The 19,354-nt window shown below is 49.5% G+C and overlaps 1 long non-coding RNA gene across 1 annotated transcript in view; it reads right to left on the bottom strand.

Moving 5' to 3' along the window:
* The window catches only part of LOC127037957 (uncharacterized), a 46,660-nt gene extending 27,937 nt beyond the window's left edge, over window positions 1–18,723 (bottom strand). Inside the window, exon 1 of the long non-coding RNA XR_007770532.1 lies at window positions 18,383–18,723. This is a non-coding gene — a long non-coding RNA (uncharacterized LOC127037957). The remainder of the gene's footprint in view (window positions 1–18,382) is intronic.
* Between the last annotated feature and the right edge of the window lie 631 nt (window positions 18,724–19,354).

The raw sequence follows: 19,354 nt of genomic DNA, 5'->3' as shown, positions 1-19,354 counted from the left end.
AAATAGAAATAAGAGGAGCCTCGACACACCCATCTGCTGAGGTGTGAGCAGGAGAAAGTGCTTGTCAGGGCTCATATAACTGATAAAATAAAAGCTGTTCCCTCCCTCATCCCCGGTCAGCGCTGAGGTCAGTGTGGCTGTGGGGAGCCATCGTGCCTTGGCCCTGACTGGCCCAACTGCTCATGTCCATCTTGTCCCATGGAAAGTTCCGGGCAGTTCCCCAGGGATTGTAAATCAGCTGGCTCCCCCTGAAGTCGGTGAGCAGGATCCCCAGTGGGTACAGTCTGGTGTGGGGCTATTGGAGTCCTTGAGTCAGACCCCCAGTGGGTGGGCGTTGCTCAGAGCTCCCAGTATCAATGAAGATGGCATTTTCGAAATCACCTTTGGAGATAAGACATGGAGATTCATTCCTACATTGAGGTTATTACTCATCCACACCTGAATTGCTAGATCATATGACCAGTACCAGGGCTTATCATCCCAGAGCACCTGAGGTGGTCATGAACTATGACCTTGTGTGTAGAAAAGTTGGACTTAAATGTTACTTATGCGTTTTCCAGTGCCACATTCTGAGTGTAAAAAAGTCATGCGGGCGATTGTACCCATTGCTGTTTTGCTGTCCTTAATCACTGCCTTAGGGAGAAGCTTTTCGAAGATTGTGAGGGCTGCAAGCTACAGGACCTGTGCATTGACCTGTGTTTGGAAAGCTTATTAAACATTGCTATTGCCATAGGTTGTGCTTTGCAAAGCACTTGAGATCGTGACAGTGTTTTAAAGAAAATTACCAAACTGGAGAATACCTGCTTAGTGAGTTACATTGACTGTCTGGTCCACACAAAAAGTTACAGGACCCTGCTTAAGAAAAAGACCATTTGTAAGAAATCTAAAAGGATTAAGTTAGAGAATGGGGAGGAAACAATCAAGTGATATAAAACTCGGTAGGTGTAAATAAAAATATCTATTGGAAAAGGCTTTGTGACTATCTGTGTTTCTGCTAGAAGGTCTGTGTGGCCCTTAAATAAGATAAAAGTTTTGATGGAGCATCTTGGTTTGTTTTCAAGGGCTGAATGACTTTTAAAGTTTGTGAGATCCCAGCTCTTGTGCCTCTGTGTAAAGAGACCTGTTTACAGCAAAAAGCTGAAATGTGTGGAGTACAATTGTGGGGGAAAACAAAACCAAAAACAACATGTTTAAAATAAAGCAAAAAGACCAATATATTGTGCATAAAACAGGGATGTTTGAGACGTGTTTGAGTACAATTGAACTGACTCACCCTGTTGAACTGATGGTTTAACAACACTCCCACTCCCCACTCCCCGACTCTACTGCCTTCATCGAGTCTGTTGGCCTAGGTCTAGATGTGATTATCCACCCTTGTTTGCATCAGGGTTAAAACGTATTCGTGATCAGTAATTAAGTTTGATCGGTGGGTGGAGATGATGAGCTCTGATTAATATTAAATTAAAAAAAACCTCAGGAGTTTGTAGACGCTATTGGACAGTTTAAATATAACCTCAGGAGTTTGTTGAATGCTATGGGTCAGTCTTTCTAGCAAGTCAAAGTCAGTTTAAATTAATATATTTACAAACCTAAAGAAGGGTCTAACCCAAAACTGAAATGTTTCAAGGGTTCGCAAACCTCCACCATGCGTTTATAAAAAGAAGCATTTGATGTAAGAACAATCAAACATTTAAAAGCTCTGGATATTTGTAGGATGTTTACTAAGGTTGTGATGAATCCATTTTATTTCAAAACAAACCAAAACTTGAAGTGTGAAAGACACTTTTAAAAACACAACCCAAGATATTCATTGATATCTACAAGGTGCCCCCACTCAGGAGAGGGTACAGTAACATTAAGGATTATCGCATATGGTGATTTACTGTTTAATACTGTAAGAAGGCCCTACAGTGCTCTGTTTTTTCATTGAAAGAGGAAAATATATTTTAACTAAAAGAAAAAAAAATAGCCAAAAGCATCCCAGTTGTTAGGCAACTTCATTTTCACCCCCCAGATCACAAAAGGGAGCGTTTAGGGAGGAGTGCCTAAATTCCATAAAAGCAGCAAGGAGTCCTGTGGCACCACATAGACTAACAGATGTATTGGAGCATGAGCTTTCGTGGGTGAATACCCACTTCATCAGATGCATCCGATGTCACAGGACTCTTTGCTGCTTTTACAGATCCAGATTAACACGGCTCCCCTCTGATACTAAAAGTAGCTATTCATTAAGAGTTGTAGTGATCAAATCAACCTGCTAACTACAGACTTGAAGTTTGTTTGAAACAGAGAGTTAGGAGGGTATAAAAAACCTCAGGTTTTTGGGGACTGTTTTCTTTCAGCAGAAATGATCTTGAACAGAATAGCTGCTGGACTGGACTGCAGGCATGTGCCTCACTCTCCTAATAATTTCTGTTGCCCTCTGCTGGGCTCTCTCCAATCTGTCCACATCCTTCCTGTAGTGTGGGGCCCAAAACTGGACGCAATACTCCAGGTGTGGCCTCACCAATGTCGAATAGAGGGGAACGATCACTTCCCTCGATCTGCTGGCAAGGCCCCTACTTATACAGCCCAATATGCCATTAGCTTTCTTGGCAACAAGGGCAAACTGCTGACTCATATCCAGCTTCTCGTCCATTGTAATCCCCAGTCCCATTTCTACAGAACTGCTGCTTAGCCAGTCAGTCCCCAGTCTGTAGCAGTGCATGGGATTCTTCTGTCCTAAGTGCAGGACTCTGCACTTGTCTTTGTTGAATCTCATCAGCTTATTTTTGGCCCAATCCTCTAATTTGTCTAGGTCACTCTGGACCCTATCCCTACCCTCCAGCGTATCTACTGAATATTACTATACAACATGGGACGCAGCTGGTGTATGTGAGATAAATGCAGGCGGCAACTAACTCCAAAGCATTGAATAAAGTCTGAACACTCAGCACATTCGTATAATACCTGTTTTAACAACCCTAACACCCAGGTGGTTCCAGCTCTGTATTGTCAGTGGAGACGTGGGGATCTTGGCATGAGCTGGGGAGGAGAGGTAGGTGAGGAATCACTGGCTGAACTCCAGACCACAGCCAACAGCAAATATTTACCTGCTTTGCATTGCAGTTAAATTATGGCATTTGTCTACAGGCTCTTATCATTCCTCTGCTTCTCAGGGCTCATTAAGCGGCCATCAGCATTTCTTGGAAACTAAGCTCCTGTTGATTTAAGGGATACATCCAGCCTTATATCACGCCTAAATCAGCATTATGAATGATTTGACTATTGAGGATAGAGTTCCGCCTCCCCATTCTCAGGGTGTGTCTATGCTACGAAATTAGGTCGAATTTATAGAAGTTGGTTTTTTAGAAATCGTTTTTATACAGTTGATTGTGTATGTTCCCACACAAAATTCTCTAAGTGCATTGTCGGCGGACTGTGTCCACGGTACCGAGGCTAGCATCGACTTTTGGAGCATTGCACTCTGCGTAGCTGTGGGTAGGTATCCCACAGTTCCCGCAGTCTCCCCTGCCCATTGGAATTCTGGGTTCAGATCCCAATGCCTGATGGGGCAAAAACAGTGTTGTGGGTCGTTCTGGGTACATATCGTCAGGCCCCCCTTTCCCTCCCTCCTTCCATGAAAGCAACAGCAGACAATCTTTTGCGCCTTTTTTTCCTGGGTTACCTGAGCAGGTGCCATACCACGGCAAGCATGGAGCCCGCTCAGCTCACCATCACCGTATGTCTCCTGGGTGCTGGCAATTGTGAGACTGCACTGCTACACAGCAGCAGCTCATTGCCTTTTGGCAGCAGACGGTGCATTACGACTGGTAGCCATCGTCATCATATTCCTGGGTGCTCTTTTAGCCGACCTTGGTGAGGTTGGTCGGGGCGCCTGGGAAGACATGAGAGTGACTCAGCCAGGTAATTCCCATCTTCTGCTGAGCACCCAGGCGATGACAATGGCTAGCAGCCGTACTGCACCGTCTGCTGCCAGCCTAAGATGTAAAAGATAGATGGAGTGTATCAAAAAAAGAAATCGGAGGAATCCCCTGCACCGCTACAGGCTGGGGACTGACTGGCTAAGCAGCAGTTCTGTAGAAAAGGACCTGGGGATTACAGTGGACGAGAAGCTGGATATGAGTCAGCAGTTTGCCCTCGTCGCCAAGAAGGCTAATGGCATTTTGGGCTGCATTAATAGGATCCTTGCCAGCAGACCGAGGGAAGTGATCGTTCCACTCTATTAGACACTGGTGAGGCCACACCTGGAGTATTGCGTCCAGTTTTGGGCCCCACACTACAGAAAGGATGTGGACAAACTGGAGGGAGTCCAGCGGAGAGCAACAGAAATTATTAGGGGACTGGGGCACGTGACTTTTGAGGAGAGGCTGAAGGAACTGGGCTTGTTTAGTCTGCAGAAGAGAAGAATGAGGGGGATTTGATAGCAGCCTTCAACTACCTGAAGGGGGGTTCCAAAGAGGATGGAGCTCGGCTGTTCTCAGTGGTGGCAGATGCCAGAACAAGGAGCAATGGTCTCAAGTTGCAGTGCGGGAAGTCTACGTTGGATATTAGGAAACACTATTTCACTAGGAGGGTGGTGAAGCCCTGGAATGGGTTCCCTAGGGAGGTGGTGAAATCTCCATCCTTAGAGGTTTTGAAGGCCTGGCTTGACAAAGCCCTGGCTGGGATGATTTAGTTGGTGTTGGTCCTGCTTTGAGCAGGGGGTTGGACTAGATACCTCCTGAGGTCCCTTCCAACCCTGATATTCTACTATTCTATGATTAAAAGGAAGCAAAGACTTGGTTGTTTACTCTCCCGACAAACACCACGAAGAGGAGACTTGCAAGTGAATCCCTCCCATCAGCTGAGTTTGCAACTCAAAGCAGAAGGGAGAAGGGAATAAAACCCCCTAACTCGGAGGATCTGGATTTGTATGGTCCTTGATCACTAGGGGTCAAGGATTACTAGGCAAAAGCAAAAGATCCCAGTGCTTAGGCTGAGTTAGCCCTAAAGGCCATACAGAGCATGCTCAGTATAGAAGGTTTTATTACTTTTTGTAACTTAAGATTGGAACTCATTTGTGTGTATCTATATTTCCCCTGCTTCAACCTTGTAAGTAACTCTCTTGCTTCCTTTTCTTGTATACTAGATCTTTAGCTAGTTTATCCTAGGATGGCCTACATGCATTGTCTTTGGTGTGAGAGCTAAAGTCAGTTGATCTGGGGTAAGTGACTGGTTTTTGGGACTGGGAGAAGCCTGCATATTGCTCTGCTGCTTGGTGTAAGGGTAAGGTAAGCTCACGCAGGTGGCAAGACAGACAGCGTCCCCACGGGGACTGGCTGTGATCTGTGATAAGGTGTTACGGTGCATGAGGAGTTTACACTTGATAATTGCAGGGCTGGCTCCAGGCACCAGCTCAGCAAGCAGGTGCTTGGGGCAGCCTGGGGGAAGAGGTGGCATGTCAGGCTCTTTGGTGGCAATTTGGCGGCGGGTCCCTCTCAGAGGGAGGGACCTGCCACCGAACTGCCACCAAAGAAGAAAATGGCACTGTGGAGCAGCCGCCGATCGCATCACAGCTTCTTCTTCTTCTTTTTCTTTTCTTTTTTTTTTGCCGCTTGGGGCGGCAAAAACCCTGGAGTTGGCCCTGGATAATTGGTTGCTGAAATCGAAGTGTAGCCCTCACAGCTAGAGGCTGCTGAGCTGAATTCACTTTGGACCAATGGTGCACCAGCACTGGGGCTCCCCTACTACAAGATGAAATTACTAAGAGCTGTGTAGCGAGGGGGCCCCTCTCCCCCGCGCTCCTGAGGGACATAGACCAGAGAAGGTGCGGCCATGGGCGGAGGCCCCACCGCCTGTCCCCGCCCCCCGGAAGTCAAGGGGCGGGACAGGAAGTCCAAGGCCCGTCCCGCCTGTCCCCGCCCCCTGGAAGTCAGGGGGCGGGACCGGAAGTACAAAAACCCGGCCCCAGCGCTCAGTTAGGAGGAGGCTGCCAGAGAAGGCAGACGCTAGGGCCCGAGCTCCTGCTGGGCCCAGCCTACCCCGCGCCCGGTACCCGGAGGGGTACTGGCCTGACCTCCCCTGGGGCCAGTACTCAGAGGAGCCGACTGAGCGGTCCAACGCTTGGCCTGTGGAGGAGCTGTCTGGACCTCCCGACGCCCGGTACCCCGAGGAGTGGACTGGACCTCCCGACGCCCGGTACTGCAAGGAGTGGACCGGACCTCCCGATGCCCGGTACGGCAAGGAGTGGACCGGACCTCCCGACGCCCAGTACCCTGAGGAGTGGACTGGACCTCCCGACGCCCGGTACTGCAAGGAGTGGACCGGACCTCCCGACGCCCGGTACCCTGAGGAGTGGACTGGACCTCCCGACGCCCGGTACTGCAAGGAGTGGACCAGACCTCCCGATGCCCGGTACTGCAAGGAGTGGACCGGACCTCCCGACGCCCAGTACCCTGAGGAGTGGACTGGACCTCCCGACGCCCGGTACTGCAAGGAGTGGACCGGACCTCCCGACGCCCGGTACTGCAAGGAGTGGACCGGACCTCCCGATGCCCGGTACTGCAAGGAGTGGACCGGACCTCCCGACGCCCGGTACCCTGAGGAGTGGACCGGACCTCCCGACGCCCGGTACCACGAGGAGTGGACCGGACCTCCCGACGCCCGGTACCCTGAGGAGTGGACCGGACCTCCCGACGCCCGGTACCGCGAGGAGTGGACCGGACCTCCCGACGCCCGGTACCCCGAGGAGTGGACCGGACCTCCCGATGCCCGGTACCCCGAGGAGTGGACCGGACCTCCCGACGCCCGGTACCCTGAGGAGTGGACCGGACCTCCCGACGCCTGGTACCGCGAGGAGTGGACCAGACCTCCTGATGCCCGGTACCCCGAGGAGTGGACCAGACCTCCCGACGCCCGGTACCGCGAGGAGTGGACCAGACCTCCTGACGCCCAGTACCCCGAGGAGTGGACTGGACCTCCCGATGCCCAGTACCCCGAGGAGTGGACCAGACCTCCTGACGCCCAGTACCCCGAGGAGTGGACCGGACCTCCCGATGCCCAGTACCCCGAGGAGTGGAACAGACCTCCTGACGCCCGGTACCCTGAGGAGTGGACCGGACCTCCCGACGCCCAGTACCCTGAGGAGTGGACCGGACCTCCCGACGCCCAGTACCCCGAGGAGTGGACCAGACCTCCCGACGCCCAGTACCCCGAGGAGTGGACCAGACCTCCCGACGCCCGGTACCCGGAGGAGTGGACCGGACCTCCCGACGCCCGGTACCCCGAGGAGTGGACCGGACCTCCCGACGCCCGGTACCCGGAGGAGTGGACCGGACCTCCTGACGCCCGGTACCCCGAGGAGTGGACCGGACCTCCTGACGCCCGGTACCCCGAGGAGTGGACCGGACCTCCCGACGCCCGGTACCCCGAGGAGTGGGCCAGACCTCCCGACGCCCGGTACCCCGAGGAGTGGACCAGACCTCCCGACGCCCGGTACCCGGAGGAGTGGACCGGACCTCCCGACGCCCGGTACCCTGAGGAGTGGACCAGACCTCCCGATGCCCGGTACCCCGAGGAGTGGACCAGACCTCCCGACGCCCGGTACCCGGAGGAGTGGACCGGACCTCCCGACGCCCGGTACCCTGAGGAGTGGGCCAGACCTCCCGACGCCCGGTACCCTGAGGAGTGGGCCAGACCTCTCGACAACCGATACCCCGATGAGTGGACTGGACCTCCCGACGCCAGACCCCCTGAGGAACCCATGGTCTGGGACCCCCCGGACTATGCTGGCAGAGGGAAGGTACCCAGTGAGGGGGAGGTTGGAAGTGGCCCGGGGGCAGCCAACCCCAGTCAGGCTACAGGCTCACCTGAGCCGATGGCAGTGTGTTTCGGTCAGGATCCCCCACTGACCGCTAGCCGTGTTGACCGCTACTAGGGCCCCGGGCTGGAACGCAGTGGAGTGGGAGGGCCTGCGTTCCCCCTGCCCCCTTCAAGGGTGGCAGACTCCCCCTCCCCTGAACTGTGGCGGCTATATACTGTTCCCTTGTGCTGAGCCCCATTGACAAGGCCTGAGCCTAGACTGTGTGTGGTGCCCCACCCTGCCCAATGGCCTAGGCGTACCTAAATGCTGTTCCCCTGCGCTCAGCCCCGCCGACGAGGCATGAACATAGACTGTGTGTGTTGCCCTGCCCTGCCCAATGGCCTGGGCGTACCTAAATGCTGTTCCCCTGTGCTCAGCCCTGCTGAAAGGCCTGAGCGTAGACTGTGTGTGGTGCCCCACCCTGCCCAAGGGCCTGGGCCACTTGCTAACTGTTGTGGATTCACTCCGCCCCGCAGCCAGGGACGGGCCCCTAGTCGACGGAGCACAGTAGGCCAGTGTGGCTCCCCTCCGCCCGCAAGGAGGGTGAAGCTCCGGCGCCTCTCTACTACAAGCTGAAATCACTAAAAGAGCTAAGCTTGCTGAGCTGAGATCACTGAGTGCTGTGTTAGCTAGTGGGGGAGCCTGAAGATCTATTGTTCAGTGGCTGGCAGAGCAGAGCAGTTTGCAGGACGGTTGGAGTGGTGAGTGCAGCAGGGCTGAGCAGTTTGTGGGGATGGCTGGTGGAGCAGAGCAGCTTGTGGGACAGTTGGAGTGGCCCACAGAACAGTGAGTGGAGCAGAGAAAAGCAGTTTGTGAGGAGGGCTGGAGGAATGGAGCGGCTAGTGGAGCAGAGCCGTCAGTAGTGAAGGCTGCAACAGACCTCCATGGAGAGGCAGGGCAGTCGGCCCACGTAAGGTGCCCCTTAACACCCCCTTTGCCCCCCTCAATTCCACCCAGGCTGGGGGGGTAAAACTCTGCAGATGAACTTTTGAACTCTGGGGCGGCACTGACCAGGGACAGAGACTTTTGGGTTGTTGGACTTTGGGGTGATTGGACTTAAGAGCCTGAGGGAAAAGGACACTGCCAAACATACTTGGAGGTGGGTCTTTTGCTCATTGTTTGTGTTATAATCCTGTTTGCGGTGTTTTCCCAACGTAATGCCGCATTGTTTCCCTCCTTTATTAAGTATCAGAGGGGAGCCGTGTTAGTCTGGATCTGTAAAAGCAGCAAAGAGTCCTGTGGCACCTTACAGACTAACAGACATATTGGAGCATGAGCTTTTGTGGGTGAACACCCACTTCATGCATCCGACGAAGTGGGTATTCACCCATGAAAGCTCATGCTCCAAAACGTTGTTAGTCTATAAGATGTCACAGGATTCTTTGCTGCTCCTTTATTAAAAGGCTTTTGCTACAGTCAGACTCCATGCTTGCGAGAGTGGAAGTATTGCCTCTTAGACACACCCGGGGGGTGGTATGTAATTGTCCCAGGTTACTGGGTGGGGGCTCGAGCCGGTTTTGCATTGTGTTATTAAAATGGAACCCCTGGATACTGAATCCGGCCCTTGTTGCTGCCAACTCAGAGGGGCAGAAGGGTTACACTAACATACTTGACATACTTTAGGGAATGCGAGGGGTTATGGGATACTTAGCATGAGTGAGCAGGGTTATATAAAAAGCATAGGCCAATTGAGGCTATATAAGTACTATTGTATTACTATGATGTGTTTAATGCATATGGATATATGTTTGGTGTGAATAATATGTAGTGGGAATGTGAGATATATATATATATATATATATATATATATATATATATATATATATATATATATATATATATATATATATATATAACTTTCCCCCTCTTTTCCTTCCTCTTTTTGTATTTGTAATAAAAGGTTAAATAATATTGATGGTTTTTGCCCTAGTACCAGGCAAGCTAGTTCTCAATGAGGAACATGTTAACCCAGTGATTCTATTTACATTCATACAATATTTCTGGAGTTCTACGCAGTACCTGGGAAATTGTTTCTACAATGTAAAAAATAGACTGTAAAAGCTTGTTATTCTCTTGGCTCAACACAAGAGGCAAACAGTGTATTCAAGGGAAACAGTAACTTTACAGGGTGTGGCTATGTCGTTTTGTTAAGGCAATTTTAAAGACTGCACAGATGGAAGTTGTTAAAAGCAGATTTGACAAGAATAACTTCTCTGGAGTGCACATCTCTATCAGGGCAGGTCCCAGGCTGCCAAACATGCTGATAAGATCCTGGTGCAGCTTTTCTCCCACTTGAAACTAACACTTTTCTTTCTATCTTTTCTTTTCTTTTCTCCTCCGATCAGTCTGCATCTCTAGAAACTTTTTGTCAGGAATCTTGGCCCCTCTGCTCTCTCCAAACACTTCTGGCATGGATAGAGATAATCAGGGCCGGCCTTGGGGAAAATGGCACCATGGGCGAACTTGTATTTTGGCAGCCTTTGTTGCTGTGGGATGCAGGGAATGGGGGGTTGAGTCCTGGAGACTGCGAGCGGGCTGCCTCCTCACTGGGTGGAAAGGCTGTTATGCTATGGGTTGCTCAGCAGGCTGTGAGGGGCTGATTGGCAGGGGCTGTCTCAGGGAGGGCTGGATTGAGGGGCAGTGGGAGGCCCCAGAACTCACCTCCGGGAGGGTTCCCCTTGTGTACACCATGAGCAGAGACCTTTTCCTGCAGCCTCCATCCCCCACGATCACGATCTTCAACTGCTTCTCCCTGTCAAGAGTGGGCAGGCTCCTGATCTCCTTGGCTTCCTGGGCCCCCTGCCAGGGATGGACCCATTCGCTTCTGCCATGTGCATGGAGACATGAGGACCCTGGGCTGCTGGGGGGTCAGGCGGGCTCCTGGGTGCTGGGGGGGGTCAGGCAGGTCCTGGGATGTTGGGGGACAGGTGGGCCCCAGAGTGTGTGTGGGTGGGTGGCGGGGCAGGTTGGGCCCAGCTTTAGAGCAGCAGTGACCGTGGGGAAAGAGGTGTCATCTCTGTCCGGTTGGCTCCCACTGTGGCTCCCTCTGCATCTGGAGGTCACTGCTCTATGCAAGCTCTGGGTACTGAGACAGTTGGACACCCCTGACCACAGCGCCCCCCTCTGAAATGGTACCCTGGGCTGTCACCCACCCGTGAGGCTGGCTCTGGGGACAATGCAAACAGCTTCCTTCTTTGGGGCTACTCCGTCCAAAGCTGTACGCATGTCAGCCCAGCTGAAGGTAGAGTTGATTGTTTACCATTACCTACCAGCTGTATCCATATTGCGGTTGTTTTTTGCCTTATCAGATATTCCAGATCTTTCATGCTCGCCTACGCTTCTGTGACCGCTCCCTTGTACCATGTTCTAAGGAAAGCTGTTCCTTGGCATTGGACAGAGGAGCACACACAGGCAGTGATTACTCTCAAACAGGCGGTGGACAGGTCAGCTACACGTGACCCCTCACACCCTTCCACTTGCAGGCGGCTGCCCGTGGAGCAACATCAGTGCTTTTAGCTCAGGAGGTGCGTGTTAAACAAAGGCCTGTTGCTTTGGCTTTGTAGAACTTAACTTTCCCTGTGCAAAGGAAATTTATTTGCCATATTCTGGGCAACCAAATATTTCACCTTTTCAATAGGCCTCTTTCCTTACACATGTCGCACGCCTACCGATTTTACCAAAGATGTTCTGTAGTTATTATGTGTGAAACTGCTAAATTGTTTAACCAGACACCAGTAAAAACTAATGAATTGATTACAGAAAATAATAATGAAATACAAGAACGCCACAAAGGTAAGAAGATTATCTGTGCAGCCTGCGGTAGCTATGTGCCAATTGGCATAATCAATTTGTTAAGGAATGTTGATCCAGGTAAATTGCTTGATTTAATCAGTGATGAACAATTATCTAAATAGTATTGCCCGAAATATGTATTAAAGATGCTTGTAAATTGGCAATGTGTCAGCTCATGGAAACAAGTTCCATACAACACAATTAGCAATTTAGAGTGTTTAACAGCACATCCTAACACAGGTGCTTGTTATTTAAAATAGCCCTGTTCAGTGTTGGATTCCATGCATGTTTCCTTTATGGTATCTTTACTATTATTGGACTTCTTCACACAACGCATGGTCAACCTGTGGAACTCATTGCCAGGGGATGTTGTGAAGGCCAAAGCTATAACAGGGTTCAAAAAAACAACCTAGATAAGTTCATGGAGGACAGATTTAACAATGGCTGTTGGCCCAGATGATCAGGGATCTAACCTCATGCTCTGAGTATTCATGGCTTCAGTTTGCCAATCAATGGGACACAGTAATACCAGGGTACAAAACATATCGGAAGGACAGAAAGGGTCGTGCTGGTGGGGGAGTGGCATTATATGTGAAAGAATCAAATTCAGTAAAAATTGTAAATGAATCAAACTGTACGACAGAATCTCTATGGATAGTAATTCCATGCTTGTATAACAATAATATAGCAGTAGGGCTATATTACAGACCAATTGACTGGGATGATGATAGTGACTGTGAAATGTTCAGGAAGATTAGAGAGGCTATTAAAATAAAAGCTCAATAATAATAATGGAGGATTTCAACTATCCCCATATTGACTGGGTACACGTCACCTCAGGAAGGGGTGCTGAGAGAAAGTTTCTTGACACCTTAAATGACTTTTTCTTGGAGCAGCTGGTCCTGGAACTCACAAGAGGAGAGGCAATTGTTGATTTAGTCTCAAGAGGAGCACAGAATCAGCTCTAAGAGATTAATATAGCTGGGCCGCTTGGTAATAGTGACCATAATATTAAATTTAACACCCTTGTGGTGAAGAAAACTCCACAGCAGCCCAACACTATAGCATGTAATTTCAGAAAGGGGAACTACACAAAAATGAGGAGGTTAGTGAAACAGAAATTAAAGGGTATGGTGCCAAAAGTAAATTCCCTGCAAGCTGCATGGAAACTTTTTAAAGACGCCATAATAGAGGCTCAACTTAAATGTATACCCCAAATTAAAAAACGATAACCAAAAAAGAGCCCCTGTGGCTAAACAACAAAGTAAAAGAAGCAGTGAGAGGCAAAAAGGCATCCTTTAAAAAGTGGAAGTTAAATCCTAATGAAGAGAATAGAAAGTAGCATAAACTCTCACAAATGAAGTATAAAAATATAATTGTGAAGGCCAAAACAGACTTTGAAGAACAGCTAGCCAAAGACTCAAGAAGTAATAGCAATTTTTTTTAAGTACATCAGATGCAGGGAGCCTGCTAACCAATCAATGGGGCCACTGGACGATCGAGATGCTAAAGGAGCACTCAAGGATGATAAGGCCGTTGTGGAGAAATTAAATGAATTCTTTGCATTGGTCTTCATTGTTGAGGATGTGAGGGAGATTCGCAAACCTGAGCCATTCTTTTTAGGTGACAAATCTGAGGAACTGTCCCAGATTGAGGTGTCATTAGAGGAGATTTTGGAACAAATTGATCAGCTAAACAGTAATAAGTCACCAGGACCAAATGGGATCACCCAAGAGTTCTGAAGGAACGCAAATGTGAAATTGCAGGGCTACTAATTCCTGTCTGTAACCTACCATTTAAATTAGCTTCTGTACCTAATGACTGGAGGATAGCTAATATGATGCCAATTTTTAAAAAGGGCTCCAGAAGTGATGCCTGACTTCTGTACGGGGTAAACTGGTTGAAACTATAGTAAAGAACAAAATTGTCAGACATATAGATGAACGTATTTTGTTGGGGAATAGTCAACATGTTTTTGTAAAAGGAAATCATGTTGGACATGCATGTGGACAAGGGGGATCCAGTGGATATGGTGTATTTAGATTTTCAGAAAGCCTTTGACAAGGTCCCTTACCAAAGGCTCTTAAGCAAAGTAAGCAGTCATGGAATAAGAGAGAAGGTTCTTTCACAAAGTGGTAACTGATTAAAAGACAGGAAACAAAGGGTAGGAATAAATGGTCTGTTTTCAGAATGGAGAGAGGTAAATAGTGGTGTCCCCCAAGGGTCTTTACTGGGCCCAGTCCTATTTAACAAATTCATAAATGATCTGTAAAAAGGGGTAACCAGTGAGGTGGCAAAATTTCCAGATGATACTGTAACGATGCTGGCTTTGGTGTGTCGCTTCTGAGAGTATCAATTCAGGACAAATTGCTTAAAGCAGGGCAGCTACAGCCGCAGGCTGGGGTTCCTTTGCACACCAAGGCAAACCAAACCAGCCAAACAGAGATGACTTTGGTTTTACCCCACTGGCTAATCATAAATCAGACAAGCAATTCCCTCAGAGACTCCAGTTCCCCAGTATCACCACCAGTGCCACTCGTTATGGGGATGAATGGTTATGAAAACCAATGCCCCAGTAAAAGAAAAAAGGTTCTCTTGATCGCAAAGGACCAAGCCCCAGACCCAGGTCAATATATAGAAATCAGATCTTACTCACAAATCACACTGTTGCCAATCCTTTAGAATCTAAAATCTAAAGGTTTATTCATAAAAGGAAAAAGATAGAGATGAGAGCTAAAATTGGTTAAATGGAATCAATTCCATCCAGTACTGGCAAAGTTCTTGATTCAGGCTTATAGCAGTGATGGAATAAACTGCAGGTTCAAATCAAGTCTTTGGAGTACATCCACAGCTGGGCTGGGTCATTCAGTCTTTTGTTCAGAGCTTCAATTTGTAGCACAGTTCCTCCAGAGACAAGAAGCAGGATTGAAGACAAGATGGAGGAGATGCAGCAGCCATTTATAATCTCTTGCTTTCTTTGTTCCAAAGACAAGCTATCCAGCATGTGGCATGGACAAATCTTAGAGTTCTGTCCGTAGGCATGTCCCTACATGCCTTGCTGAATGACATGGTGTATCTGACTTCTCTCAATGGGTCAGTTGCAAAGCTGATGGTCCTTAATGGGCCATCAAGCAGGCCAGGCCGTGCTGACTCCATATTGTTTGGGGTGTCACCCAGAAGCAGGGCACAAGTTTGAAATACAGACAGTATAAAGCCAATACTTATAACTTTAGATACAATAATGATACATGCATACAGTTAGCATAATCATAACCAGCAAACCATAACCTTGTCTTAGACACTTTATTTGACCCCCTTTATACAAGATTTGGTGTCAGTACAGGACCTTGGTTGCAAAAAGGATCTATACGGTCCTGGTTTGTGTCAATAACATCACAGATACAAAACTACTCAAGATAGTTAAGTCCCAGGCAGATTGCAAAGAGCTACAAAAGGATCTCTCAGAACTGGGTGACTAGACAACAAAATGGCAGATGAAATTCAATATTGATAAATGCAAAGTAGTGCACATTGGAAAACATAATCCCAACTATGCATATAAAATGATGGGGTCTAAATTAACTGTTACCACTCAAGAAAGAGATCTGTAGTGGCAGTGAAAAATGCGAACAGAATGTTGGGAATCATTAAGAAAGGGATAGATAACAAGACAGAAAATATCACATTGCCTCTATATAAATCCATGTTATGCCCACACCTTGAATACTGCGTGCAGATGTGGTTGCCCCACCTCAGAAAAGGTATCTTGGAATTGGAAAAGGGTTTTCTTTTGTTAACACAGACTCAGTGCTTGCGAATGGGGAAATACCTCTTAGAGATGCCCAGGGATGGGTTTAGTTTTCCCAGATGACTGAGGTGGGAGCCCAAGCCAGTTGCCTTCTCTGCCTCGATCTCTGTGTGTGTGGGATGGGACGGGACTCTTCCATCATTGAGGGGTGAGGGGTGAACAGCCAGCACCCTAGGGCCACACCTAGAGCAATTTATTTAAAAGGGGTGCAAAGCCACGGTTGCTTTTTGTTGGGGAGTGTCAGTGCCTGAGGCCTGGGCGTGTGAGCGTTAACGGGCCCTGACCAGCTCCCAGCTGAGAGCCCCTTGCTGGAGATGCACAAAAGGCTCCTTAAAGGCACAAATCCCATCATAAGGGAGAGGTGGGTGGTGCAGGAGAGAGATGAAGGGTTATACCCCTTGGTGGGTATGTGGGGCAGTACATGATGGGTAATATGGGATATTTCCATCTTCACACTCAAAGAAACTGTCCGAGATTTGCCTTTAGTAGGATTCTCTGCCCCAGCTCCCATCTCCACTGCAGCCCCATCTAACCTTCTCTTCCAACCTGGCAATAGCATTGTCCTGCTTAGAATAATTCAGGCAGGAGTTTGCTAGGGAGGCGAAAGCTCAGCCTGGCCGAGAATTTGCTGTCTTGCAGTTCAGTGTGATAAGTCTGTCAGGAAATGAGCTGCAGCCCAAATCCCATCTCCCAGCCTCCTTCCTATGGCCCATCCCTAGCAGTCCCCCTTCTGCAGTCCAGCTCAGGGAAAGCCCTTTGGGGCTATTCCCAGAGTGAGAGCTCAGCGACTGGTACCCGTCACCGAGGGTCCGAGGCTCAGGGGCTAAGATCTGTGAAGGCTTTAAGCGATCACTATGACCCTACCCAGCGTGGAGAGGCTTTGGGACTGTGAAGTTGACCCCCAAGAAAGCCAATAGCTCTTTGTCACAAAGTGCAGCTGAAAGGCCTATAGAATCACCCCTCCCACAGAAAAACAGCCCCAAGCTCTGGGTCAGGTGGGGGAAGCTTATGTCTTTGCTGTTATTCCTGGGTACAGAAGTACCAGTGCAGCATGCCCGGCTGGCTGTACCAATGCCTGGGCTGCTTATGGCTGCAGAGCCTGAGATAAAGATAGGGGCAGCCCAGCTTTAGGGAAACAAGAAATCACGTGACTGTTATCCAGTCCCACGAGCCTCCAGCTCTCATATCTCCAGCAGCACAAGTGCCGTCCCCCGCCCCCTACGCCTCCATGTGTCAGGCCCCAGCCGGCCTCCCAAAGCGCCCCCCACAAACTGTCACTGGTCACTCAAACCCTGCTGACCCCCCGCTTGAGGCTGTCGCTGGTCACTGGAACCCTGCCTGCCCCACACACGCTGGAACCATTCCTCCTCCCGCGCCCCCAGTCCAGCCTCCCCCCTGCACGGGGCTGGCATCTCCACCTGTCCCCCCTCTCCCCCAGCACGTTCCTCCGTACCACACCCCACTTTTTAACAAAACTGGGCATTTGTCCCATTTGCTCTTGCCAACTTGATCAGTTAGCAAGAGAAAATGGGATAAATGGCCACTTTTGTCAAATGAGTCAGGAGGGCCAGGGAGGGCTTAAAAAGGGACTGTCCCAGTTAAAACGGGATGTAAGGTCGGCCTATGCTGCTCCTACAGGAGAGCAGGCAGGAGGGTTTCTACTGCTGCCCCTCTCTGCATGCTGTGTCCTCCCTCTCCTCCCATAAATCCCTCTCTCCGACCTCCATCCCGTTGGCAGTGAGAGCTCGACTCCTCCTTGAGCTGGGACCCTCGGCCAATGGACTGAGTGTGTCTGACACAGGGGCCTTTCTTCTCCCACTGTCGTAAGTTGCAACCCCACCCGCTGCCCTGATTTCAGCAGGATCAGGATCAGGTCCTTAGACTGTGGTTGAGGAAGGGGCAACTCCCTTTTCTTTCATGCCAGGGTGTCATGGTATAAATCCCCACTCTGAACCTTAGAGTTTAAAAGATGGGGTACCAGCATGAATTCCTCTAAGCTTAATTACCAGCTTAGATCCTGTAGTGCTGCCACCAACCAGGACTTGGAGTGCCTGGTACACTCTGGTCCCCCCAAAATCTTCCCAGAGGACCCCAAGACCCAGATCCCCTGGATCTTAACACAAGGAAAGTAAACCCTTTCCCCCACCGTTGCCTCTCCCAGGCTTCCCGTCCCTGGGTTACCCTGGAAGATCACTGTGATTCAAACTCCTTGAATCTTACAACAAAGGGAAATGCACCTTCCCCCCTCCTCTTTCTCTCCCTGTCTCCCACCAATTCCCTGGTAAGTACAGACTCAATTCCCTTGAGCCTCAACAAGGGGAAAAAAATCAATCAGGTCTTAAAAAAGAAAAGTTTTAATAAAAGAAAAGAAAAAGTAAAAGTTGTCTCTGTAATTAAGATGGTAAGGGTTACAGGGTCTTTCAGCTTATAGACACTAGAGAGAAGCCTACCCCCCAGTACAAATACAAATTAAAATCCTTCCAGCAAAATACACATTTGCAAATAAAGAAAACAATCAAAAAGACTAAACCGCCTTCTACTGGTACTTACTATTTGAATAAAAAATTAGAGAGCCTGTAGGTACATCTGGTTACTCTCAGAACCCAGAGAGAACAACGGACAAAACAAACAACACAAAACAAAGACTTCCCTCCACCGAGATTTGAAAGTATTTTGTTTTTTGATTGGTCCTCTGGTCAGGTGGTCCAGGTTCACTGCTTGTAACCCTTTACAAGTAAAAAAGACATTAACCCTTAACTATCTGTTTATGACACAGGGTCGCTGGATGCCCCCATCTCCCTTGTGCTGTTCCCTCCTATACCAGGAGCTCTGTGTGCCATGAAGAGTCCATGTGGAAAGCAAAGATGGGAATAATGATATAGACACACTGTAGACACTCAGCTATGCAAATACAAAGGCTGTTAGAAGAAACTCCAAACCTATTTGCTGCGTGGATGTTAGAAGGCAGCAAAGCTGGGAGGTAGGTTTGCTTAGACACAAGGCTGGTTGCACCGTCCCCTCTGAGTAGAAACTATCAGCAGCTAAACTCCCCTCTGTGATGATGCTTACAAAACACTTGACAGTGGCTGGGTAGCTGGTGGGCTAAGACCATTGTCCATTTTGCTGACCAGTATTGTCTGCCTGTGCTCCCCCATCTGTCTGCTGGTTTCCTCCTGTTGTTTCTTGTCGCAGACTGTAGACTCTTTGGGGCCAGACGCAATGGGGTCCTGGTCCATGTTGTGTGGGGCTCCTAGGTGCTACCACAGTACTGTAACCCAAACACCCCTGTGATGCAGTAGGGACTGTCTGTGTGGGGAGTGGGAGAGCAGGGGAGGACTGTAGGGGATGGACGATGCCAGGGCCTGTAACCTGAGCTAGGTAAGGGAGGGGAAAGGTCAACACCTTTGCCCGGGAAGGGGACAAAGGAAGGGAGTGGCAGGAGGGAAGCAGTTGGAGTTTGGGCTTGGGGCTGTGTGGGTGGAATTCAGGGTATCCTAGCTAGGATCCAAGCACCCTGAAAGCCCAGAAGGACTCGATGGAGGGGTCCTGACTGTGCCTGCAAGCTCTGCTGTAACCTGTGTTCCTGTTGTCCAATAAACCTTCTGTTTTACTGGCTGGCTGAGAGTCACTGTGGGTCCCAGGAAGAGGGGTGCAGGGCCGGACTCCCCCACACTCCGTGACAACCCCAAAGGTTCTGCTTCTGAGCAGCAACCCTTCCTGAAGGCTCTGAATCAGAGATTGTCAGGAGGTGACTAATCCCTTGCAGGCCCCCTCCTCACCCACCTGTCAGAGTTTGCTCAGGGAGAAAGCCACCCACCCTGCTGTTTGAATGTAAACCTTCCTTCAATTATTAGGGGAGGATGTAAAGGGAGGAAGGGAAGGAGGGGAATAACAATAGAGCCGTCACCTAA

This window comes from Gopherus flavomarginatus, chromosome 1, assembly GCF_025201925.1.
Source record: "Gopherus flavomarginatus isolate rGopFla2 chromosome 1, rGopFla2.mat.asm, whole genome shotgun sequence".
NCBI classification, from domain to species: domain Eukaryota; kingdom Metazoa; phylum Chordata; order Testudines; family Testudinidae; genus Gopherus; species Gopherus flavomarginatus.
This window is presented reverse-complemented; position numbering and strand designations above follow the sequence as displayed.